General features: G+C 42.6%; 1 long non-coding RNA gene across 2 annotated transcripts in view; it reads right to left on the reverse strand.

The window, feature by feature from the left end:
- Nucleotides 1-27256, reverse strand: part of LOC105068946 (uncharacterized) — a 53390-nt gene that overhangs the window by 5651 nt on the left and 20483 nt on the right. Inside the window, exons 2-3 of one of the 2 annotated variants that reach the window (XR_012501430.1) lie at nt 18677-18724; nt 15998-16836 (exon numbers count right to left, since the gene is read on the reverse strand). This is a non-coding gene — a long non-coding RNA (uncharacterized LOC105068946). Of the gene's footprint in view, nt 1-15997; nt 16837-18676; nt 18725-27256 lie in introns of those variants that run through there. The other variant, XR_006724832.2, reaches the window with a different exon arrangement.

Below are 27256 nucleotides of genomic sequence, written 5' to 3' on the forward strand. Positions count from 1 at the left end.
CAGCCAGGCATGAGGCTTTTGATAGAGGCTTTTGTTATCTTGGGCTCTCCTGGCTTCTTGGCTCCCTGGAACCGTCATGGACCCTCCTCTAGAGGCTGGGATAGTAAAAAGTGAATAACCCATTGGCTCCTCACTCTCTCATTCCAGCATTCCCCACTTCATCCCAGCAACTGATGATAAGAGCTAAGTTTTACTGGGTGTTTACCATGTGCCAAGAACCCCATCTAAGTATTTTTCAGGTATATCTCATTTAAGAAATGACACCTTGGTTAAGAGCATGGACTCAAGTCAAACTGCCTGAGTTCGACTCTTGCTCTACCACTTCCTAGCTGTGTGACCTCAGATGAATTACTCAATCTTTCTGATCCAGCAATCCCACTCCTGGGCATATATCTGGAAAAAATATAATTCAAAAAGACACAGGCACCCCAATGTTCACAGCAGCACTATTTACAACGGCCAAGGCATGGAAACAACCCAAATGTCCATCAATAGATGACTGGATAAAGAAGATGTGGTATATAAATTACTCAATCTCTCTAAGCCTTAGCTTCTACATCTGTAAAATGGGCTAATAATACCCATACCAGAATTCAGTGAGTTAATACACAGAGATTACGTAGAATAGTGCAACTTAAACATTGGATTAATAACATGTCTGGGTTGAAGATGGTTTATGATGAATTTTATCTTTTATGACTTAGAGTTTTTTTCTCTTCATGACATTTCAAGGGAGTAAAACTGACATTCTGCTTTTTATTCATTCTCATAAAATGTGAACAATTTCCAAATAGAACCTTCACTTGAGAGACTCATAACCTAAATGGAATTAAATAACTAAAAATGAAATACCATTCTTACAGGCTATTTTGTGTAATGTTTCCAATTTTAGAATACCAAGTAATTCTACAAAAAATTGGAATTCTGATATCATCTCTTCTATATTTCTCTACCTTGTATTAAAATTTATTCAATGTTACAAATATTTGTAGGTTCAGAAAGCATGTGGTTTTCTCTAAGGTAATCCAGCTAATATATCCCATTATTATATATATTAATTGACATTCTTTCTCTATTTATCTGAAATTTCTTAATAATTATTTTTATATATAACATTACAGTTCTGACAATCATATAAGTTATTACAGAATTGTCTTGCAAAAATAGATATATGTTTATACTTTGCCTGAGAGATTTAAAAGAATAAAGTGCATAAAGAGATTTTTTTTTTACTCCAAGTTACATCCAGGATAAAACTAACCTATATTTGAGTGTTCCAGTACCCCATTCCTCCAGTATTAACAACAAATTCAAGTAATACCTTGTGTGCATTTTGTAGATATTGTTACACTGATATTTTATGATGGTAAATAAGTGATTACATGAGCACTGCTCACACTCAGGTCCACAGATGTCAGAAATGATACTGACGTAGGCTTCAGAGACTAAGGCTGAACTGAGGCTGAATAGCGTGTTCAGCTCAATACCAAAGCCAAGGCTTCATTCAGTGTGTCTCTAATACATTAGAATAGTCTTCAGCCATGAAAGATGACAGTTTAAAACATAAAGATGTGGGGAAATGCTCATGATGGGATCAGAGTATATAAGAAAATAGGATATGTAATTATATAAATAATGTGCTCCAAATCATTTCCATTTAAGCTCGCTAGACCCCAAAGAACAGACACTCACTCTAGCAAGCACCCATAAAAGAAGTTTGGTGCAAGGGTAAACACTGAGCAATACGGAGAGTGTCAATCCAAGAGCCGAAACTCAATGGAGCTAAAAAAAAAAGAGGGAGAAAAAGCAGAAGGGCGAGTGTGCTAAAAATCTTCATGCAACATGGCGGATATCAAAGTTCACCAAACCAGAAAGATTCCAGGATATTCTTTAAAGACTCAACCAAGGAAACTGACAGAAGAACTAACAATAATTACATTAAAATTCAGAAGAAGAGGAAGAGAATAGTGTAATATTCCTTCTTAATAGGGGGTACTCAGTAGATACACCCTAAAGCAATCAGTCAGAAACTAGCGGGACAAATGGATTTAAAAATAGAAAGGTAACTATCAAAAATGCTAAACACAAAATCACTTAAAGATGGTTGCCCCTGGCAAGTGGGGACAGGATGAGGCAAGACACTGGCTTCTTTGATAAGGCTGTCTGCATGATCTTTTTAAATTCAAGGATAAAAAATTTTACATGAAGTGACTGATTGTATTTAAGACTTTCTTCCCCTGGGATGTTTATGTCTGCACAGATGGTGAAGATGTTGGTTTGTTGTAATTTCATCTTCACCCTAGAATACCTTGAGATGAACGAACGATGTCTGCGTTAGTGAGGTCCTGACAAAGGTTTCCTCCGTCACAGAAGGCAGCCCTTCTCCCACACCCGCCCAGTCCGCTCCCTTCACTACCTATGTTAATTCTGATTATAGGCAAAAGTGGGAAACTTCCATTTTTATTTAAAAATCACATCCTGTCTCCAAAGACAGTACAGCGAAATTGTTTCTCATTTACATTTTGTAACTCCCTCAGTCACATAATAATTTCATTAGTCTATGAAAATGTGCTTTAGTCTGTAAATGTGAATGGCTTCAAAGAGCAAAGCATTCTGAAAAGATACAGTGTCCTTCCTTGCCACGTAAGTCAACCCTTGATAAAACTGCCTTAAGATACCAATCAGTAATTTTTGCATATCAAAAATTTTATATAGATTTAACACTATTTTCAGCTTTTGTTTAATGAATATTTAATTCAGAAAGCTATGAAATAATAGGAAATTACAGCTCTACAAGAACGCATATTGACATGTAGTTTAAAAGACTGTGAAAGGTGCCCTGTGCTTGCAGTGAGTTTATAATTTAAACACAAAGAAAAATTTTAAGGTTGCCAATCAAATATTCATCAGAAGAAAGAGCGCACAGAGGATCTCACTTCCTCCGGGCACGCATGCAAAGGAGACACTAAAAATAACATGGGAGCAGGTTTCGCACCTTGTTTAGGCAAAATTCCAAACACATTCAAAAAGAGCTGATGAAGACAAAAATGCTTCCCTAGCTTGAAAGAAAAGGCAACAATGTGAAAGGGTCAGGTTTGGAAAAGATGGTGAGGACAATAAGCAAAGGACCTTAGAATTAGGAAAAAATGGGCAAGCCCAAGAAATCTGAATGTTTTCCCCGCCCTTTCTTTTAATATCTTTTTCTTAATGGGAGCTGTCCTCCAGTATCTTCAACGCCGACTCATGATGGAGCCCCGGTCCCGCTCGCCGTCCGTAAGAAGCCATTCACGCTAACGTGTAGGGACTTAATGGGTTGTCCCCCTTAGGTGGGGTTTATATTTTTTAAAAGCCCGTGCAATAGTAAAGTTTAAAAGAGGGAAACCCTATCACACCAACAGATCATCACCTTTTCTTGCAAACAGTTTGGCCGGGTTTGAAAAAGAAAACTTCAGGGTCCTTCCAGAAGCTTGCCCCCGACCTTGCAGCGAAAGCCCCTAGGCCGGCAGATCTCAAATGTTAACATGCTTTAAAATTTTCTGGAATGCGACAACTGACCAGCCCCATTCCCTGAGGTTCTGAGATTCTGCTTCAGCGCCAGGAAGCTATATTTTTAACCAGCACTATATAAGCAAGTCTGATGTAACCCATCCTCTGACCCACATCTGAAAATCACTGCACTGCACTAAAGGACAAAGGGGTTAGAAAAACCAACACGTCTCTCTGCTGCAGGAAACTCCACCAGGGCAGGTTTTTCTGAAGAATTTCTCTGTCCTGCATTCTGTCTTCCCACTGTCACCCATGACTTGCTTCTAAAACATCTCAAGGATCTTTAATCACCCTTTCATAGCAGAGCACGGGCAGTAATCCTCTTGCAACTTGGCAGCTCCTTCCCGCACCCTCAGAGACATCTGTAGCTTCTGGAGACCTTTGATAGGAGCTGGTCCGATAATCCTACATCCAAGAGACCTGGCTCCATGCTAGCATTTTAATTTCTCCAATTTCGTTGCTTGTTGGTTGACTGATTGGCAGTTGGATTCCATCCTATTTCTTGTTTACCTGATACTATAAAATAACTCCCTTTTGCTTATTCCCCAAGCCTTGTGTCATGCATCTGTGCCCATCCTACCCCAAGGATGGAGGGCAAACCCACCAACAATAGTTAAGCCACTACCTTAGAGCTAGAAAACGTGGCAGTCTTCTTCCAGATTGAGATTCTTGAAATTACTGCTGGGGAAAAAAAAAAACCTTCAGTCTGCTTTTTCCCCCAAATCCATCCCAATGAAAGCAGCCCTTCTTGTCCTCAGCGTTACCATGGGCACAAACACAGGCACTGAATCCTGCCGCAGTCCTCAGCCATGAGACGGTTACTCGGGTTGTCTAGCAAATGTTCAGGGTTAACAGATTATGGTTTAAATGAATATACAAAATTTACAAATCCTCCGAGAGTACGTGAGGATGTCTTTAGACCTCCAGGGCTCTATAGATCATAGTTTGAAAAACACCAGGATAATGGAAAAAATTCTTACCTCTGCCACTTGTTGCCTACATGAACTTGTTTGTGGTTCCTAATCTCTCTGAGCCTCGCTTCCAACTAAAGTAGATTGCTCAATAAAAGATTGCCCATATTAGTACAGTACAGAGGATGCATTGCACTGGGAGACATGGAAGTCTGGAAGACCAGCTGGAAAATTATTGCAATGGCCCAGTTATAAGCAGATAGGGGACGGGACTAGGTTACCGGCAGTGGGAATGGAAAGGGACAGCTCCAAGAGGACTGATTTAGAAAGAACTGACACTTGTGATTGACCTGGGGTTTTCCCCAACTATACTCCCACAATGCTGACTGGTGTTTTGTGAAAACTATGATTCCATCTTTGAAGAAATTTGGGGGATTTTGCTATAAAGTAAGCAAAGAGATCCTGATAAATCTTATTCCAGAATAGTTTTTGCTGGATCTACTACTACTAATCCCAAAGAAATTAGAAGTAGAAGTCTGTTTTTCTTCACTTGCTCTCTCTCCTACACACACACACACACACACATACACACACACACGCACACACGCACACACGCAACACTACAGCAGTACTTAGGCTGTCCTACTGCTCTGAGTTGTCTTCTAGGTTGCCACATTCCCAGTGCCTCAATTAGAACCTTCCAGAAGCAGGCACTAAATAATTATCTCCTGAATTAACAAATGAGCAAATAAGGAAACAGCTAGATGCTGGGATCTTAAGAGTCTGGGAAGGACTCATACCACTCACTCCAATTCTTTCCTCTGATGACTAACATTAAAATTTCAGCAGTGGAATTTAAATCCTTTGGCCAAAATTTCTCCAGAGAAGATACGGCTTCAGCAAAAGCGTTCTCAGGCTTCTCGAGATGGCAGAGACTGTGCAAGTGGTGATGTTCATTGTGAAGCACCTGGGCTAGGAATAACTTTATCATTAGACACTGAATGTTACAGTCGGTGAGACTGACGAAGAGGGATGTGCTACGGCAGAACAAAGAGAGGCCGGCTGAGCAGAAGCCCGTGGAGGATCCTTTAGTGACAACAGCAAGATGGCAGCTACTGCAAACAGAGCCAAGCGTCCCCGACCCGGGCAACTCCAAAGGTGATTCCTTGTGGCACGTGCCTCCGGCGGGGTCCGGGCTAGACAGCCAAACGTTATTGTGACCTCCCAGAAATCATAAAGTGAAGCCATCACAGCTTATTATAACCAAGATGAAAGGTTGCTCTGGGAACTTAAAATACCCAATACATGGGACATATAGAAGACTCAGAAGCAAGTGCGTCTCATGGTTGCAACAGTCTGCTCTCAAAAAGGCTTTACTGTCAGAGGGGTGAGTGAGGTGAATGGATTTCACAGCAGAGAACGCTCAGGCAGCCAAATGCTGTGGTTACAGGCAGTGACTCCTCGTAGCGTCTGATACGTGTGTTACACAGTGTTTTCTGTTAATCAAATCTCAACACAATTTTGTGGCAAGATTATTTGTCCTGTGTTTCAGACAGTCCCTAGTGTGTTGGGTGAGAAATAACATGCCATGCTCAATATTCCAGGAAATTAATTACCTGAGGGAATTCATAAAAAATTACAGAATTATGATGCTACATTTTAATATTGGTTTGCTATATTTTCATTGGTTGTGTTGACTACTTAAACTTGTTAGCTGACACAGGACATCAGGTATCAAATGTGTAAGGAATTTGGCAGGACAGGATGAATACAGCCAGCAGGCAGGAGCTAAGTTAGGACTGGAATCCGGGCCCTGGTGCAAGCTTGGGTAAGGACAGGACTGAGACAATGCACTGGAGTGTCTGTTACCCATTCCTGTAATCTGAGGCCATGACGCAGCACCGGGAGGCTGGAGAGAGAGAGCTTGGAGGTTAAGGAAGCAAAGTAGGTATTGCTAAGGATGATGTCAAGGGTCCGGCGGGGTTCAAGGTAAGGAGGAGGGTAATGAAGGGAGACTCGGGCAGGTCCACCTGCAGCCCCAGGTGAGCATCCACACTGTCCAATGAAGTTAACAGGACATACAGTCACAACACCGACAGACTAGCAGAGGCCCACGAATCCAGTGGTATTCTGTTTAATGGCATGGCCAGGACAAAAGACACAGCCTGAAAACCATAAAAAGCAGGTCAGTCACAACAGAATCTGATTCTCTAGGCTCACAGATTGATTTGGCTGGAAGCTAAAGAACCCGATCATAATGATGATGGGTTCGGATTTTTAGTGCCTGGTTCATGGCATCTGCAGCAGAAAGAGCTGTACAAAATCCAAATCCCCCACCTGAGCAGAGGGTGATACTCGCCAGTTAACTGGTAGATTCTCATCAATAAGCCACGGGGGAAATGAACGAAGGAATCGTGGGCTTGTTACAAACATATATTCCATAACCTGATACTCCTACATCCTCCTTTGACTGTGTAGTTGATCCAAATAACTTTTCATGTCTTTATTGTTGTCTCATTATAAGGTATGGTTTTGAAAGAATCAGGCTTGACCAAGACGATCTCCCTGTAATAGAAGCTACTAATAGTAACAAAGGAGGTAAGGGAATTGACCTAAAAGCCCAAGTGAGGAAACAAAGAGCTATGACTTTGTATTGTCGGCACTCAGAGGATGCTGAGGGGTTCACAGCCTGCGATCACGTAGTGTCAAGTCAATAAACGGTCGGGATGTGCTGCAAGTTGAACTTAGTATTTTCCAAGGCAATGCTGCCCATAGAAATATGTGAACCGCTAACACGCTACTATGAGCCGCATGCGTAATTTTAAATTTTCTAGTAGCCACATTAAAACAGGTGAAAAGAAAGAGGGGAAATTCAAGTAAAAAACCACTTATTGAATACACTGTATGATAAATCAAATTCTCATTAATTTGAATGATATATTTTTAACGCAACATAACCAAAATATTACCATTTCAACATACACTCAATGTTTTACAATTATTAACGGTATATCTTCTCTTTTGTTATACCAAGTTGTTGAAGTGCAGTGTGTATTTTCACTGACAACACACCTCAGTTCAAACTGGCCCCACATCAAGGGCTCAGCAGCCCCACGTGGCTAGTGGCGACCATGCGGTCAACACGGACCTAAGATACCAAATGGACAGTGAAATTCACATTTAAAAGAGCGCTTCCCGAGTATGATAAACCAAATTCTCAAAAATATCGACTTGTTTCAACACATCGTATTACCTTGTTTATAGAGTATTACAATTATCTGTTACGTAAAGTCACTGCTTTATTCTTCAAAAGAGAAAAAGAAAGGGTTTTGTTTCCTTGTTTCCAAATTAAGAAAAGCTGTCCATGAGTTAATTTTTGTGGTAGAAAGATTCAATCTAACAGAATTTTAAGACCAAGGCTTTGGAATAATGGGGGTCATTTACAACTCTGAAAAAAATGAAAATCCTGAGAGCCAAATTTGATGGGGGCGGGGTGGGGGAGAAGGAAGGGGGAGAGGGAGGGGAGCAGGGGCCAGTGGGCACTACGCCAGAGACAAAGAGAGGACCTCGTGGGGGGACGTGGGAGGGGCTTCGTCTCCACTGCATCTTGCCAAGAACCGGTCCTGACCCTGAAGTCTGTGGCTTTACATGGCGTCACTACACCAGTTTGCAATTATTTATCGCTCTGGCCCTCTGTTCACAAGAGACACATCTGAAAGCGTGGCTCATCCACTTACTCTGACCAGCGTCATGACTGATACACATCACCACGGCCTGCCCCACACAAAAGCATGGGAGGTGACCCACAAAGGCCCTTTCTGCCCCCAAATGCCTCCTCCGCATCCCACGGGGATGCCTGAAATCCACAGAGAGCCTTTCTCCAGGGGAGGAGAGTGTCTGCCACACTTCAACCATTTGATTATGCTGCTCATCGTTTCTGCCAGGTCTATATGCCACCTAGTCTATTACTTATTTCGTATATTTCCTTTAAACCAATTCTTTTTTCACAGAAATCAGCTTACGAAGGAAAGAAGTCTGTATCACCACCAAAAAGTAAAACCCATACAATTTGCCACAAATACCCTAAAGGTAACAAACAGCCCTGTTGCATTCTACATGGTCACGTATCCCCTACCCTAAATCATCACGCCCACCGCCAGTGCTAAAGCTACCACTTGTTAGGAAATGCTGGGTTAAGTATTTCCAAATACTTTAACAGGCGATTGTGAACACATGACTATTCTACAGCAGACGCAGCATTCATATATCGTTTGCTCTGAAAACTGCCCGAGCAGGGAATCTGGTTTATGTTAGTATTCTCACCTTTATCGTGCCTAAGAACCATCTGGGGAACTTATTTAAAATATAGGTTTCTGGGTCCCACACCAGAGTTCGTAGATTTAGCAGAACGAGGTTGGGTGCAGATATATGCATTTTTATCATATATGTATCTTTGTCACATTCTTTTAGTGGTGAGTGTTTAGCTGGCGGCAAAGCACCCAAGAAATCCCGGGATGCAGCACTACAACCCAATACGAGACATGAAGCTACGTCATGGGTGACAGCGCCCTGGGGTTGGACGGGACTCCAATAAAGGGGAGATACACAGTGAGGGGGAGGGGTCTGAGGATCTCCATCCGTTCCACTGTTTTGCGGAAGGTCCCTTTCCAGATGCCCAGTGCTTAATGGAACAGTCTATTCACTTCAGTATAAACGCAGTAACAAAATCACTTCAATAATTATAAACACCATGTATCAGCCCCAGATGGAATCTCTCTGTGGGTGTCTTGTGTTTCTCCCCTCCTTCGGAGAAGATAAAGGTCATGTGTTTGCTACGTTTGGGGTACCCGGAATCTACATAAAACTTGCGCTTGGCCATGATAGTCTATATGAAAGATATGAGATTTAAGGTTGGTGTAAAACAAAGGTGGGGGAGAGATTATGTGCTTGAACTTTTCCCACAAAGTGGAATGAATCGGGATGGATCCTATAGGAAATAAAGTCACTCCCAAAAAAATTTCTCCAGGTAAACACTGCCTAGGCAAGCGAACCAAACCAGAGGCAGAAAAACTTCAGCAGGGGCCTGACTGCTATTTGAGATGCTTTCTGGTTTCCCCTTATCTCACACCAAATATTGTAGGTTGCTGTGTAAGAAGCTTCCAAGACGGTGCCCAGCCATGCCTGCCTCCTGGAATCTTCATGCCCTTGTGTAATCTCTTCCTGTGCAGCGTGCGCTGAACGCCGGGACTTACTTCTAAGTTACGGAACATAGCAAAAGTGATGGGATGTACATCTGAGATGAGGTTCTACGGCTGTAACTTCCATCTCTCTCTCTCTGGCTCTTCCTGCTCGCTCAGTCTGATGAAACAAGCTACCATTCTGTGAGATGCCCTACAGACAGGTCCATGTGGCAACAGACTGAGCAGGGGAATGTCAGTTCCTATGGCCACTGGTAACAAATTACCACAAACATCGTACCTTAAAACAACAGAAATGAATTCTCTCCATTCTGGAGGCCAGACATCTGAAACCAAACTCACTGGGCTGTAATGGAGGTGTTGGCAGAGCTGGCTTCCTCTGGAGGCTCCAGGGGAGACTCTGTTCCTTGGTTCTTTCTGGTGGCTGCCAGCATCCTTTGACTTGTGGCTTCATCACTCCTGTCTCTGCCTCTGTAGTCACACTGCCTCGTCTTTCCTGTGTCTAATCCCCCTCTGCCTCCCTCTTATAATGATACTTTTGATGACATTTGGAGCCCACCCAGCCAGTCCAGGAAAATTCTCATCTCAAAAATTTTACTCTCATCCATAAAAACTTTACAAAATGGTAAATTTCATGTATATGTTTTATCACAATTAAACTTTAAAAAAAAATAAGGTAACATTCACATACCAGAGGTTAGGATCTGATATTTTGGGGGGCCACCTTTCCACCCACTACAGGTGGTTCCTAGCCAACAACTAGAGAAGCACTGAGGCCAGTTCAACACCCAGTGAGGAACTGGGTCCTGCCAATGACCACACGAGGAAGCTCAGAAGCAGATCCTTCCCCAGTCGAGCCCCGGGTAACTGCAGCCCAGGTAAAGCTGTGAGTACAGCCTGTGAGAGACCCTGAGCCAGAGAACCGAGCCGAGCTGTGCCCCGGTTCTTGACTCGGAGAAACTGTAAGAAAATAAAAGCTTTTGTAACCAACTAAGTTTGGAGGTGTTGTTACATGGCAACAGGTAACTAACAGCTGCTTTGCTCGAGGCTCATAAAATGCCAATTCGTTATGTTGTATTCACGCCTATGTAAGGTGACAATCAAACCAAATCTGTTTTATTAATGGATGCAACTTAAGACCACAAGTTACAGAGCAAGAAAAAGCCCACTTGTTGTACCACCTTAAGCGAGGTCTCTCAGACTTTATTTCCACTTGTGTTTTATGGAATTAACGATACTTTCCTAGTTGTGTTGCTGATAGTATTTCATGACATACGTAAAGCATCTATTTCAGGATCTGGCACATGGTAAGTGCTCAATTAATAGTAGCCTATACTGTTTTTATAGGCCTTAAGAAAATACATATTCTAAAACAAAACAGAATTAAATATTTGTATATTTTTAATTTTTTTTAGAAAATTATTGTTCCCAGGTCAAAATAGGATATTTCATTATTCTTCTTGCACATATGGATAATGCAACTTTTTTTTAATTGAAGTACAGTCATCTACAATGTGTCAACTTCTGGTGCACAGCACAATGTCCCAGTCATGCATATACATACATATATTCATTTTCATATTCTTTTTCATTAGAATTAAATATATTTTAGACTTACCGTCTTAGATATTTTAAACGAAATTATAGTTTCTCCAAGGCCAATTACTTGGTGATAATTTTTTTTAAAAAACCTAACATTGCCTATGAGAGACCCTTTCACCTCCATAAGCCATGCCAGCTGCACACTGGGTGCCCTTTTTATGGCTGATCCTGTTTGAAACGTTAAAAATAGTTAATGTAAAATATGGAATCAGGAAAGGAAGGAATAGATAAGGAAATCAAAGCCAAACTGTTTTAGCTGGAGTCAGCGAAACACTTCTAGACAGAGAGGTGATGCAACATCTCACCAAGAGAAAAACTAACAAAGGACCTTGAAACCGAGTACGACTCCAGGAAACTGTTCAGAGCTGGGGGGCAGGTCCATTTAGACAGCTGGGGCAGAATGAAGAGGCTACAACATCACTCGGAGGGCCAGGGAGATAGTTTCAGAAGCATTTTGTGGGGCAAGAGACTGAAGGTTAACGATAAGCGACACCTAAAGATGCGGAAGCTGGAGAATTAAGGGGACATTAATTCTCTCTTTCATGGAAGGTTTGATCTGGAGTTTCATCCCTGAACTTGATAAGCACTTAACCCCTGCTCTTTCCTCATCCCTGAAACAGCAAATCATCTGCATCATTCCTCGAGTCCCTTCTCACTGACATTCACCGCCACTGCCCACGTGGAAATGGACTATTTCCCCAAACATACGTTCAGCTTACTGATGAACAGCGAAACATGCTGGGTGCTGTCAGCTGCCACTCTGCCTTACTTTCTGCTCTTTCTCCAGCATCAGTAAGTTATTCCTCATTTAGGAAAAAAAAGATCAGTGCTTAATATGTGAGAGAAAAAGAACCTATAAGACGGCTTTCCAGGGGGCTCTGCCGAGTCTGGTAAGATGATGTATCTGCCCCCGCTGCTGACAGTAAGGGGCACTGGGGGGCCTGAGCTTGAGCACGGAGATGGGGGGCCTGCGGGGCTTTAGATGGCTGTGTTAAGGCAGCAGGAGTCATCTACACAAGCACATCTTTTCTGAAATTTGGGGGGACTTGTTTTCTGTCTAAAGGAGGAAGAAAAGAATAAGTCAAACTGTTTCTTTCTTTTCGGAAGTATTTTGTTTTACTGGCTTTTTATTTGTGTCAGAGATTAGCACGCATAGGAAAAGGAGGTGCTGAGGTGTCCCTGCTAACTGCGATTTCTCAGGCCTCCCCTCCCCCCATGAGCCTAGAGGTCATCTCAGCAGCCCTGGTTCATGTGTACAGGCACTGCTGCTTCCTTTCCTGTCACCTTGACCTCTGCCTCCTTGCACCGGCCCCCCAGTCACCCAGCCAGCGGGCAGCCAAGCGCAGCCCCCCCCAGAAGCCTTGGCAAGTGCCAGCAGTTCCCTGGCAACAGTGACAATCTGCGAACAGGAGACAGAACAGCAGCGGACACCAGAAAGAGCAATTTCTCCCAGAATCTAAAAGAGGGAAAGAGGAGGGAGGCAAACGGCTCTTTTTATCAATGGCTTTTTTATGCCCGCCCATTCTGTTCTCCTGAATCCCCAAGCCCCAGTTTCTATCATCACCTGGTGAAAGTAGCCTCCAGCTGGAGAGCTTAATAACAGCCACAGAGATCCACATGGGACAGTGTACTTGGGTAGACTCAGTAATCGCCCCTCCCTTAACGCCAGCGTAGAATGCTCAGGACTTAATCAGCCCACGTTTCCATCTGTGCACGTGTTGTTCCAATCCAAGGACATATTTTGACCGTCTAATTGTCCTTCCATAATAGCTTCCTAAATTCTGTGCGCTGAGAAGCACTGACAAGCAATTAGCTCGCTCTGCCTCCCCAGCCACGGCTCTCCAGCGAGTGGTCCTAGAGAAGGGAAATAAGCGTAGCAGCCAACAGGGCTGGCGCTGACTGGACGCTCACTCGGTTCCAGGTGCTGCTCTGAGCACCTCAATTTTCCAAACAGTCCTGAGGGATCAATAGCACCATTATCTCAGTTTTACAGATGGAAAAACTGAAGCTCAGAATGACTAGTTGTTAAACGTCATACATCTATTAAGGGCAAGGCCAGGAATGGAACTCACTTCAGGGTTTGAACTCATGTTCTTAATCACCTTGTTATGTAGATAAAAGGTGAGAGATGATAGAGGATTTGCTAAGAAGGGACCTGGATGTATGGTTAAGTCAGAGATGAAAATTACCCAACTGTAAGAGTCATAAATTAGTGATGCTGAAGAATATGCTAATCGAAACCTACTCCTCAGTTAAAGCGGGCTTGCGTGATTATGAGAGGCCGATGAACCTCTCAGCAGAGTCCCGTAAAACCACGTGAACTCCCACAGGCCTTGGAGCGTGGAAAGGTCAGCCTGCGGGAAAGATAACTCCCAAGGACTCCGTCATCCTCATCATGCTGTGAGGCCCCGGGAAAAGCAGCATGGCCGTGTGAGTCAGAGCAAACAGAACGGCGTTTGGGACGAGGGGACCAGAACTCCCGTCCTGGCTGGGGTGTCTACTCACTTCGTGACCTCAAAGCAGTCACTTCCATAAACATTCCCTGGCCCCCGTCTTGCGCCAAGTGCTGACCTGGGGCCTGAGGAAGTACGGGTTCCCAGACATGATCGTGTTCTGACGTGGGGTCATGAGCTCGTGAGGCAGGGAGGACTGTGGACGATTTCCAGCATTTTCTCCATCTCCGGACTGAGAAGACTAACTTCTGTTGTTGTGAGCGTCCGACAAGATAGGGGTTGTGAGAAGAACTTAACGGGCTGCAGAAAAGGCACGCAAACTTAGTGGCTTACCTGTGCTAAGACCGCGCTCTGAAGGTAATTCACAGACATCACCATGGTTATTACCCTGCACGGCCTGACCCCTGCCAACCTCCCCAGCTTCCCCACTAGCACCCTCTCCTCCTCTTGGTCATGCCGGCCAAAAATATTCTCGCCTTAGGGTCTGCGCTGCCTGAGATGGACTTACGCCAGTTATCTGGGCAGCTCATTCTTTCATTTCATTCAGATCGCTGCTCAAAAGGCCCAGAGAGGTCCTCCCTAGTCACCCCATCTAAAGTAGAGAACACGTGTGCAGACACAGACATGCACATACACTCAGTGCACAAGTACACACACATAATACATACACATACATACAGGCAGGTGTGCTATACGCTCAGACGCACGTACACTAACCCAGACATACACGTGTACATACACACATATCACTCTACTTCCTCATCCCGCTTTGTCTTTCTACAGAGTACTATCTCTTCCTAAGATTACGCTTTTACATGCTTTGCTCACACGTTTATTATCCGACTCTCCCATTGGAATGTAAGCTCTCTGACGGCAGGGACTTAGTCCTGTTCAACACTCTATGTCTAGTGCCCAGAACGGTTCCTGGCTCGTAACACAGCTCCATAATGATTGCGATGTAATTCACACACCATACAGTTCACCTGTGTGAAGCGTAGAATTCAATGGTTTTAGTATGTTCAGAGTTGTGTGACGATCACCACAACCGATTTTAGAACATTTTCATCCTCTCAAAACAAAACCCTACACCCGTTGGCAGTCACATTCCATCCGCCCCCAAAGTGCCCCCACCAAAGCCCTATTTATCTACTTTCTGTTTCTATGGATTTGCCTATTCGGGACATTTCATAGAAGCAGAATCATATAACATGTGTTTTTTTTTAAACATTAAAGTTCGATCAATGAATGAAAGAAATGTTAAATCTAACTTCTGCCACACCCTCTAGACATTAGCGGTTCCTCAGAAAGTCTCCTCCCATGAGTTTTGAGCAATCTATCATCCAACCTAAGAAACAGAGGATTTGTCTGGCAAAAATATAGCAAAAAAATCTCATTTACTCATAGTGCACTTCTGTTTGTTTTTTAATTGTGACATTTGGACAGGCGTTGAACGGAAGCTTCCCTCTGCCCTGTCAACCGGAAAAAAGGAAGGGCTGACAGCAAATACATACTTGAAATTCTGAGGGGCCTGTTTATTTACTTAAGAGACCAACTGTTTTCAAATGCTCTGAATTACATATGATTTAATTCTAATCTAAGCAGAAGCGAGCAAGCCTGTTGATTACAAATCATTCTCTATTCATTAAAGCAGGACCTTGCTCGGGCAACTTTGCTAGACATAATTCCACACATATGGACTTGAAAGTCGTAAAATTGCCATTTATTATTTACAAGCATTTCATAATTGACTTCACCAACCAAACTAGCTTTCCTCTTCAATTATTTTAAATTAGTGAGGTTTTAGTGCATAGATACGCTCTATTCCAACATAACACTGCTAAATGATTTCTCAGATTCGATTCACGTAAGAGTAATGGACACCAGTATTTAAATCAAACCATGAACTAGAATTGGGATGGAACTTAGGACCATTGGGTATAACCTCTCACTCGTGGATTGGCTAGAATCCAAGCCATGGCTTCCCTGGCTTGAACGCATCCCAGTGACTTGAGGTATCCGCCTCCATCATTCCAAACAACTTTAATGTTCTCAGAATTGTTCCTTAGAGTAAACTCCCCAAGTATCCAAATTCCCCACATGACTGTCTCCCTGCATCTAGATTCTTTTAGTCCAAGTTCTACCCCCTGGGGTAAAAGGGCAAACCTACTTCTTCCCGCCCAAGGCAAGTGAGCACCCCCCCCCCACCCCTACTATCTGAAGACAGCTTGCTTCCCTCAGAATCCTTCCCCGAGCTGAAAAAAACTCTGGGCCATCTTACAACTTTCAGATCCTCTCTCCACTGCACTCCCACACAGCTGCTACCCCTACCCTCACCACCTTTCTGATCACCCACCATTGAAGCAATTCATTGCTGTCCCTCAGTACAAATCTACAATATAGGCACTTAATTGTGAACCTTCCCAATGAAAAGGGGGTCATACCTGCCTCGTGTTAATTGTTAAAATAACCTCTTCAGTGCAAACACAATATGTTATGACTATATAGGTGAAATCAATCATGTCGAGGGACTTCTACGGGCTTTTCACATTTATTTGTGGGTCAAGGACTGCTCTGAGCTAAAATGAGCAGATCTCATTTAAACAAAGGACAATCCCCATTCAGGAGCTCTGACCTGCCTGTCCTATCTTTAGACACATGTAATTTCAACCGAAGTTATCATGAATCAGACCAGAAAAGCCAGAGCTATTTCAGCAGCTGTGAAAACAAAAGCAGTAATACCAAGCTGCTTGTATTCATTTAATTTCGAGCTTTCCTGGGGAGAGAAGGTGAATTGCAGCGTGCTTCCCATTTAAAGATGCCACACAGGGAGTGTGCCGTGTCTTCACAAGTCCTGCCAGAAGTCAGTCACTGCCGAAGTATAAGGGGAAGAACTGACAGCCTATTTTTATCAGGGCCACAGAGACACTACCTTAATGAGAAGATTGCAGTTCAAGGTCCAAGGTCTGATCTGTTTCCATCCCATACATTCAAGCACAATAAGAAGTTCACCCAGAAGTAACCAGTCTGGGGGGCTTGAGTCCCACCAACTGTGGCCACTCCTTCATTTCCACCCAGGGAGACGTCTCTGGCCCAAGACTGGAACCAACCAGAAGCATCAAGCAGTCCCTTCCAGTAGGAAGCAGCACGCAGAAAAGAAAGAAGACATTGAACGTTAGTCCGAGCAGTATGAAATCACCGCTCTACTGTTTCTGATGAGCAACTTTGAGGAAATTGCTTAACCATTCTTAGTCTGTTTTGTCACCTAAAAATGAGGTTCTTTCTCCTACACTGTTGGGGGAATGAAAATTAATGCTGCCGTTATGGAAAACAGTAAGGAGGTTCTTTAAAAGGTGAAAGAAATAGTTACTATATGATTCTGCAATCCCACTCCTGGGCATGTATCTGGAGAAAACTTTAACTTGAAAAGATATATGCACCCCAATGTTCATAGAAGCACTATTCACAATAGCCAAGACATGGAAACAGCCTAAATGTCCACCAACAGATGACTGGATAAAGAAGAGGTGGTATATTTATACAATGGAATACTACTCAGCCATAAAAACCGACAACATAATGCCATCTGCAGCAACATGGATGCTCCTGGAGAATGTCATTCTAAGTGAAGTAAGCCAGAAATAGAAAGAAAAATACCATATGAGATCGCTCATATGTGGAATCTAAAAAACAAAAACAAAAACAAACAACAACAACAACAAAAAAAAAAGTGTAAATACAGGGCAGAAATAGACTCATAGACATAGAATACAGACTTGTGGTTGCCAGGAGGGTGGCGGGTGGGAAGGGATAGACTGGGATTTCAAAATTGTAGAATAGATAAACAAGATTATACTGTATAGCACAGGGAAATATACACAAAATCTTGTGGTAGCTCAAAGAGAAAAAAATGTGACAATGAGTGTGTGTATGTCCATGTATGACTGAAAAATTGTGCTGAACACTGGAATTTGACACAACATTGTAAAATGATTATAAACCACTAAAAAATGTTAAAAAAAAAAAAAAAAAAGACATGGAAACAGCCTAAATGTCCATCAACAGATGACTAGATAAAGACAATGTTGTATATTTATACAGTGGAATACTACTCAGCCATAAAAACCAACAACGCCATTTGCAGCAACATGGATGTTACCGGAGAATGTCATTCTAAGTGAAGTAAGCCACAAAGAGAAAGAAAAATACCATATGAGATCACTCATATGCAGAATCTAAAAAAAAAAAACATAAATACAAAACAGAAACAGACTCACAGACATAGAATATGAACTTGTGGTTGCCAGTGGGACAGGGGGTGGGAAGGAACTGGGATTTCAAAATGTAGAATAGACAAACAAGATTGTACTGTGTAGCACAGGATCTTGTGGTGGCTCACAGTGAAAGAGAATGTGACAATGAATGTATGTATGTTCATATATAACTGAAAAATTGTGCTCTACACTGGAATTTGACACAATATTGTAAAATGACTGTAACTCAATAAAAAAGTTTTAAAAAATTAAAAAATTAAAAGAAAAGATACATGCACCCTAATGTTCGTAGCAGCACTATTTACAATAGCCAAGACATGGAAGCAACCTAAATGTCCATCAACAGATGAATGATAAAGAAGAGGTGGTACGTATATACATATATATAATGGAATATTACTCAGCCATAAAAAAAGAATGAAATAATGCCATTTGCAGCAACATGGATGGACCTAGAGATTATCATCCTAAGTGAAGGAAATCAGACAAAAATAAATGTCATATGATATCCCTTATATGTGGAATCTAAAAAATGATACAAAGGAACTTATTTACAAAACAGAAATAGACTCACAGATATAGAAAACAAACCTATGGTTACCAAAGGGGAAAGCAGGAAGGGGGGATAAATTAGGAATTTGGGATTAACATATACACATTACTAGATATAAAATAGATAAACAACAAGGACCTACCTTATAGCACAGGGAACTATATTCAGTATCTCTATAATAGGAAAGAATCTGAAAAATACATAAAAAAATAAATAAAAATTTTTTAAATTTTTTAAAAATGGGATTCTTGAAACTTTCCTTCAAAGGTTGCTGTGAGGAGCCACGCATGATAATACACATGAAAGGTAGTACCCAGGGCCAGGCATATAGCAGGTGCTCATTAATCATGACTAATAAACAGACTATAGGTCAGAAAGTTGTTTGGTGACAGCAGAATTACAACAGAGGGTGTGGAATGTGACTAAGGGCTCTTTTTCTTGGGCTATGAGGACTTACTGAATCGCCCCCTTTCCGTTCTGTCTAGAGAACTGGGCCCAGTCAGCTGGCATGGCCTCTTCTCCCGCACAACAACGAAGACATAGTGCTGCTTCCCAGAGCTTCTATGCTCGAGCTCTGTGTGGACCAGCCCCTCCTGTGGCACTTGTCAGAGGGACACTGCCCTCTTGACATCAACCAGAGTTTCCGACCCCTGACTTCACGGGGGATTTTTCTTTCTTTATAATCAATAGGGAGACACTTAAGCCCACTGGCAAACTACCCCTCCTATATTAGGCTGAATTGCTTTCTGAAGGCTTTCTAGATACATATTTTTAAATTCAGTCACAAGAGGTGACATTCTTCCCTTGGAGTATCCTGTCCTTTCACCAAACTCATCTGTCTGGGGGTCCTCAGTGGACGGATGGCCCCGGAAAACCCACGATCAGTAAATAAAAGCAGCCTCTCTGTTTTACCAGTCAACACAAACGCGTCGGATGCCTTTATGTTTATGACATAGGCAATATATTCCATGCTTACGAGTTCTTCCTCTCTAACTGTTGCCCAGCCAGGTCATTAACCCCACAGAGGAGAAAACCAAGACCCAGACAGTTCCCACCCACCCATCTAGCTGATGTCCAGCTAATACAGAGACAAGACTTCTCAGACAGTGCTCCCTCCGTTCCATTCCACCCCCTGCCCTGACAGCAGAGTCTGGGCTGAGCCATCTGATCGGACATTCTTGAGGGATTGCCTCGTCTCCTTGGCAACCGGAGGGGCCGGCACATCAGTCAGGCCTGCTCGGGGATGGCCAGTAGCTCAAGGCCCTGACGTGGAACACCGGCAGGTGGTTCCTCTCGGGAGCCGCCCTCTCTGGCGTGGGCAGCCCGTTCTCTCGGGGGATGTTTGGTCAGGCGGGACGGTGGCAGCTTTGTCTCCTTCATGAGAATTTCCTCCTATTGTGCACCCCCAGAAGGGGAACTGACTACGGGCAGAGTGACTAAAGAAAGATGCTAAAGTTGGGACTGGGGACAATCCAAGTTGGCGCCCATTGAATCACGAGGAGATTCTACACTGTCACTTGTTCCTCCATCAAGTTCTAGTGACTCAGTTGTTTAAATCTTGTGGCAAGACACCTGGAAGCTGTCTGTCTTTTCACTAAGGACTCATTCACAGGGTAAAAATGTAATAATGTTCATTTATCATCATGCTATTACCCTGAAGACCAGAGTGCTGCTAATTCAACGCCATGCTGATTCAGCCATCATATCGCTGAAGCAACCTTCTTTTGCAACAGCTATTCATGTCCCAGAGCCATTTGAAATGCCCTTCAGATCTTTTACGAAATGTCTGAGTCCCAGAGAGGCAGCTTGATCTGATGAGAAGTGCACTGGTCGTAGGTCTGAGGAGAGGGTATCTGAAGGTCAGCCAACCACCCTGGGGTCATGCCTTCCAGCTCAAGTGATACCTCCCTCTGACCCTCAGACTTCTTTCAGGACAAACCAGCCCACCTCAGCTCTGGAACAGTCCCCTGCTCACTGCAGGCAGGAAGAAGGTGGTGAGACAGGCGGGGAGCCGAACATTTGATAGCAATTGCTTCAGACTCGCCAGTGGCCCAGCATGAGAACTCAGTCATCCTGCAAGGTGCCTCTATGCCTCCATTTCCCCAACCAAGATGGAGAATATTTACCCTATGTCGAAATGAGGCAAATCAATAATGGCATGAGGATAATTACTCAGCCGTGGGTAGCTGGACACCCATCCAGTGTGAAGCCAGTAGAGGGGCAATACTGTGAGCCTATTTATACAATGAGAAAGTCCTTGGGGTCTCAGCTAAAAGAGTGACCACCAGAAACAAAACAAGCCAAATGCTGTCCACACTTCCTCCCTCCTTCCCAGTTGCTGATAAAGTGCTTATGGAGGATGCCAGGCTCCTGAGAGATCAATGCTATATGAATAGAAAGTTTTATAATAATGCAAAACACTGGAGAACAGCTTCCCCGGAAGCCACCACGCACCAGGCAGAGAAGAGATGAAATAATTTCCTTTCCTTTCTTCTGATCTCTGGCTAAAAGCTTCTCAGTCATTTAAGCAGGATTTAATCCACTAGTGGACTGTCCCCATTTGAGGACTGCACGGCTAAAGTTAGTACTGACCTGAACACGACAACCACAAGGGGAACAGACCACGGTTTCTCTCTGCTGCTGCAAGCCAGTCACCTGTTCCTTCCTCAGAGTTTGGGAGACGCAGTCTTCTGCCAGGATTTCTCCTCTGAAATGCATTCAAGCCAGAGCAGGCTTGGGAAACACTCTCTGGCCCTTCTCTCCATCCTTGATTTTCACTGCTTTTCTTCAAAGGACCTACTCCCACTCACTGGCACAAGGCCTCACTCTTAGCAAGGCATACTGTGGCCCCTGGAAAGACCCTCTTGTAAACAGAACCAATTTTAAGGCTCTGAGGAAGAGTCTTGCCAAGGGCTAAGGAAGAAATGTTGGGACTGGCAGATCTACTCTTCTGCCTTCAAACTGCTCCATAAAAGTAGCTTCCAATCCCAGCCTTCATATTAGTCCATTTTTGAAAGCTTCCAGAGAGGAAGGACCAAGAGAGGCAGTGGACATAAGGTATGAAGATTAACGGATTGAATTGGGGGTGTTCCGCTTAGAGAGGGGATCTCAAGGAGGTGCATGGGTGTTTTCAAATATGTGAATGTGTGTCACAGTTTGGTTTTTATGATAAACAAGAGAAACTCATTCAAGCTAGCTCAGGTAAAATGGGATTATTACAGAGCCTCTAAGGAGACTCCGAGGGAAATCCGAGAGATGGAGTCATAATGGATGTGGGCCTCCTGGAAAAATGGTGGGAGAGTGGATTTGAACTCAAGGTGGTCTAGATATGATAGCAGCAGAAGCTCAAGTGCCTTTTTAAAGAAAAGTCACCTTTCACATGACTCATCTGGTCAACCATCTGCTTCTTCCTCTGACAACCAGCAAATTCTTTGCAAGTTACTTCATTTAAATACCACTGAGTGAGAATCCCAGTGGCTTAGCATGCTTTTTTTTTTTTTTTAAAGACTTCACTTTTTTCGAGCAGTTTTAGGTTCACAGCAAAATTGAGAGGAAAGTACAGCTCCCCATATACTGCCTGTCCCCACACATACACAGCCTCCTCCACCATCAACATCCTCCACCAAAGTCCACAGTTTACATTAGAGTTCACTCTCGGTTTTGCGCATTCTGTGGGTTTGGACAAATGTATAATTAGATGGGTCCATCATTATAGTTTCATTCATGGTATTTTCACTGCCCTAAAAATCCTCTGTGTTCTGCCTGTTCACCTCTCCTCCCCCATCTGCAACCTCTGGCTACCACTGATCTTTTTACTGTCTCCAGAGTTCTGCCTTTTCCAGAATGTTATATAGTTGGAATCATACTGTCTAATTCCAAGTATGTAGCTTTTTCAATTGACTTCTTTTACTAAGTAATAAGCTTTTAAGCTTCCTCCATGTCTTTGTGGCTTGACCATTCATTTCTTTTTAGAGCTGAATAATATTCCATTGTCTGGACATACCACAGTTTATTTATTCATTCATCAGCTGAAGGACATCCTGGTTGCGTCCAAGTTTTGGCAATCATGAACAAAGTTGCTATAAACACCCATGAGCATATTTTTGTGTGGACATAAGTTTTCAGCTCCTTTGGATAAACACCAAGGAATGAGATTGCTGGATCATATGGTAAGAATACATTTAATTTTGTGAGAAACCACAAACTGACTCCTAAGGTAGCTGTATCATTTGGCATCCCCACCAGCAACGAGTCAGAGTTCCTGTTGCTCCACATCCTCACCAGCATTTAGTGTTGTCAAGTTCCAGGTTTTGACAATTCTAACAGATATACTTAATCTGCATCTTTCTGATGATGTATGATGTGACCATCTCTTCATATGCTTATTTGCCATCTGTATATCTTCTTTGGTGAGATGTCTATTAATATCTTCAGCCCATATTTTAATTGAGTTGTTCGTTTTCTTATCCTTGAGTTTTAGAGTTCTTTGTATATTTTGGAAAAACAATCCTTTACCAAACGTGTCTCTTGCAAATATTTCCTCCCAGTCTGTGGCTTCTCTTCTCATTCTTGTGACACTGTCTTCACAGAGGAGTTTTTAATTTTAACAAAGTCTAACTTATCAATTACTGGTTCATAGCAGACCACCCAAGTGCTAAGTTGTAGACTAGCTGTAGGTTGCCTGGCCGTGAAGCAGCGATCCGTCTCTACTCCAATCAGCCATAGCAAGACAGTGGGGTTGAGTGGTATTAAAAAGACTGCTCCTGCCCTGGCAACCTGAGCTATAAGCAAGGCAGCAGGAACTTTTTCTCAAAAGAAACACAGAGGGATAGGCAAAGAAGCACGAAGGTAAAGAGCGTGTAAGAGGTACAACTATCAGGTATAAAATAAGCTACAAGGATGTATTGCACAACATGGGGAATAGAGCCAATATTTTACAATAACTATAAATGGAGTGTAACCTTTAAAATTGTGCGTCACTATAATTTATACAAAACTACTGTACAACAACTATACTTCAATTAAAAAGAAAAAAGAGCATATAGTCCTGGATTCACACTGCTTGGTTTGAATTCCTACACACCACTTCCTTACTGGACAAACCTTGAGCAAGTCACTCATCTCCATGCCTCAGTTTGCTAATCTGTAAAATGGGGAAAATAAGGTTACTGAACCGATTAATTAGGCAAACCACATAAAGCACTTAAAATAGCCTCCAGCATAGAGCAGCACTGGATAAATACTTGCATAGAGCAGCACTGAATAAATACTTGTTATTCTCACTGGGTATAGTGCTTCTCCAACTTGGATGCGAATATGAGCACTTGAGGAGCTCTTAAAATGCAGATTCTGATTCAATAGACAAATGGTGAGAGAGACCTGAGATTCAGCACATCTAATCAGCGCCAGGTGATGCCAAGGCTTCTGGTCTAAGGCTCCCACTTCCGGGAGCCATACTCTTGTACACATGACATGAGGGAGAAGGAACAGACTATTTTTAGGGAAAAGAACTAGAATAAAAGTCTTTTTAAAAAAAAAAGGGGGGGGCAAACTTCAGCTCAAAATAAGAAAGAACCTTCTATCAAATAAAATCCTCTTCAAACGGAATATACAGGCTGCTTGGTAAGATAATGAGCTGACTCTCATTAGCAGGACCGACTTCTCTCTAGAAGCAGGACCGACTTCTCTGAGGTACAAGAGGCAAGTGTCTAAGGCCCATGGTTCTTTCAGGGGCCCAGGAAAATGTTCTCACTTTAATTTCTTTTAAAATCATAATAAAAATGAACATATAATAATAATAATAATAATAATAATAATAATAATAATAATATATAGTAATAAATCCAGCCCTGGATTAAAGTTGGTTTTATATACCACTGGAATCGTAAAATAGAATTTTAAACATTTTTATGAAGCAAATGGCCTACAAAAGCAAATGTGTCAGGGACTCTTGAAAGTCAGAATGGGGCCCTGACTGGTTGTTTTCACAAGGATTCAAGCACAAGATAAAGGATGGAGATGGAAGATCCTAAGGTCCCTTCCAACTTTGAAAATCAGCATTTCTTTAAAATTCTATGGCCTTGCACTAGGACCGCTGGCCGCAAACCTGGCACCTGCAAAAGTTCACTTCCTGCTTGTCCCACATTCTCACACACAGACTAACGTTGCTTTCTCACCACTGGCGGTGAATTAGCACTTTGCTAGCCACCCCTGGAATGTATCACCTCTCTCTGCCTTCTTCCAGTTTGCTTCCAAAATAAAGGACGATTTTTAGTTTTACAAAATACATTTGATTCCAGCAGCATTTTGCAGACATTTCCTCATTTATATACACATCACTTTGTTGAAGGAGGTGGAGTTTTGTTTTGTTTTCACCTTTAAAGAGGGAAATGAAGCGAAGAAAAGATTAAGTGAGACCTGTGCTTTGAAACTCAGTGGGAGAATGAAAAATGCCTGTCTAAGATAATAATTATATTATTATTATTATTATGTTATTATCATTATCATTATTATAGTTGTGGGTGTAAAACATACCTTATACACTCATAAATCACTTAAGTGATTCTCAACCATTGGAGCAAATTGGAATTATTTGTGTAGCTTGGACTCCCCTGCAAACCTTCTCCCTCAGAACATCCAGAGAACAGGGCCCCAGACCCATGTTTGAAAAAGCTCCCTGTGTGAGTTCTGCCTCTGTGAGGGTTAAAACCACTGTGTCACATCCATAGAGAAGAATATTGCAGAAGCCCAGGAAGGAGAAAGTTCCAAGGAGAAGATGGCTTGGCTTCTGCGGCTGCACAGAGATGGAGTAATACGGAGATGGAAAAAGTTCTTTTGAATTTGAAGGAACACTGGTGACTCTGGTGAGCACAGGGACCCGGGGCCATGGGAGTAAAAGCCAGATTGCCAAAGACTGCTGACCCTTACACACAGTCGGCACCCAGATATCGGAGGAATCATAAACTTGAGACATGAATGGAAGACGAGGAAGTGAGCAGGGAGTACAGGCTTTAAAACAGAGCTTTTAATCTGGGGGCCACAGATCCCCCCACCAAGAGATCCGTGGGTAGAATTCAGGGAATCCGTGAACTTGGAATGGAAAAAAAAATCCATCTTGATTTTCACTCACTTCTACCTGAGCTTGAGCCCCTCCTTTGACTATGACTGTAGCTGTCCCACTTCAGTGGTAGCAGCAGCGCCTGTCCCTCAGTCACCTGTGATAAAGCTAGTCTAATATCACATTACAGTTGATATCATGTTGCAAAACCTTGTTCACAGTCATCACTACTAACTTCGGCATGACAGGAGTTACTAGACCCACTTCAACGTATGGTTACTTAATGCATTAATAAAAGACACATAATAAAATGAAAATATATATAACATATTTTGTATGTATATATATAATGTATATATAACATACAAATATATATATAATACATATCTGTGCTAGGATGAGTGCCTAACTTAACTGCCAAAAGCTTCCTTCTAGAACCTTCCACCCTGAGCCTTCAGACACAAAACACGTGATATTCTATTCCGATGCTGCCCAGATAGTGATGTTGTGTTTGGTATCGTGTCAACTCTTCCTTATTCCTTGAAAGTAAGGGCTAAGGAGCAGAGGAGCAAGATAAGAAAAACTGGGAAGGCGTAAAGAAAAAAAAAAGGGGCAATAGCAATAAATACGAGGCAAGGAGTAGTGAACAAGGAACCGTGGAGTAAGGAGGAAGACGAATCAAAGGCAACGCATGAACCCCAAGGGCCAACACCACCAGCACTCCCCAGGGCCGTGTCTCCCCGCCCCGCTCCAGCCCGGCGCATCTCACCGTGCACTGTCCCCTTCCCTGCCCACATACTCTTGCCACATAGAATAAAGCCACTGGACAACAGAGCAAGAAGACACCAACATACAGTGCCCCCCAAATGCCTGGCCCCTGATGGGGGCTGTTCTGGGCAGAGCTTTCACCAGGTCCCAGCGAACTGGGAAAAGCAATAGCAAGGTACTGGGTATGTTACAAAACTAACATGTCCAACCTCAAAGACGGTTCTTTATTCTGAAATTATGGCTTTTCTATATTTTTATATTAAAATGTCCTTTTATCAATCAGTACTGATATTAGATAACGTTTGATTTTATATTTTAATATTCTTACTTGGTAGAATACAGTATTATAAGCTTTGCACTGTTCCTCAATTTTTTAAACTATTTTTATTGCTCTTGAAATCCACAAGGCTGGGAAGCACTGTCTTGTGCATTATGTTTAATTCATCTTCTTCTTTTAAAGTTGAATTCCCAACAAGGCAGTGTGACTTCTGCTCCAGCATGTGGGTTTATAATCATAAGATGTAAAGTCTAGTTTTGAGACTTGGGTTTGACCCCTGCCCCCTGCCCTTCTCTATCTGTGTGACCTTGGGCAAAGAACTTGACCTCCCTCAGCCTCAGTTTCCTCATGCATAAGTAAGAATCACTTTTACCTCATGAGATTGTTGAAGGATTAATGAGATCATGAATGTAAAGGCACGCTGTATATTGCTAAATTGTTATTATTATTATCACCATCATCATTTTTATTAATATAACTCAGTGTCACATGGTTAATACCAGAACTTGACCTCCACATTGGGTTCTGGACTCCACATTGGGCTGGCTCCCTGCTTTCAAACCATCCGGTGATTGACAATTCACACTTAGAGAATCTATATCATATCATGTCTTCTATTT

Source organism: Camelus bactrianus, chromosome 21 (assembly GCF_048773025.1).
Source record: "Camelus bactrianus isolate YW-2024 breed Bactrian camel chromosome 21, ASM4877302v1, whole genome shotgun sequence".
Lineage (NCBI taxonomy): Eukaryota > Metazoa > Chordata > Mammalia > Artiodactyla > Camelidae > Camelus > Camelus bactrianus.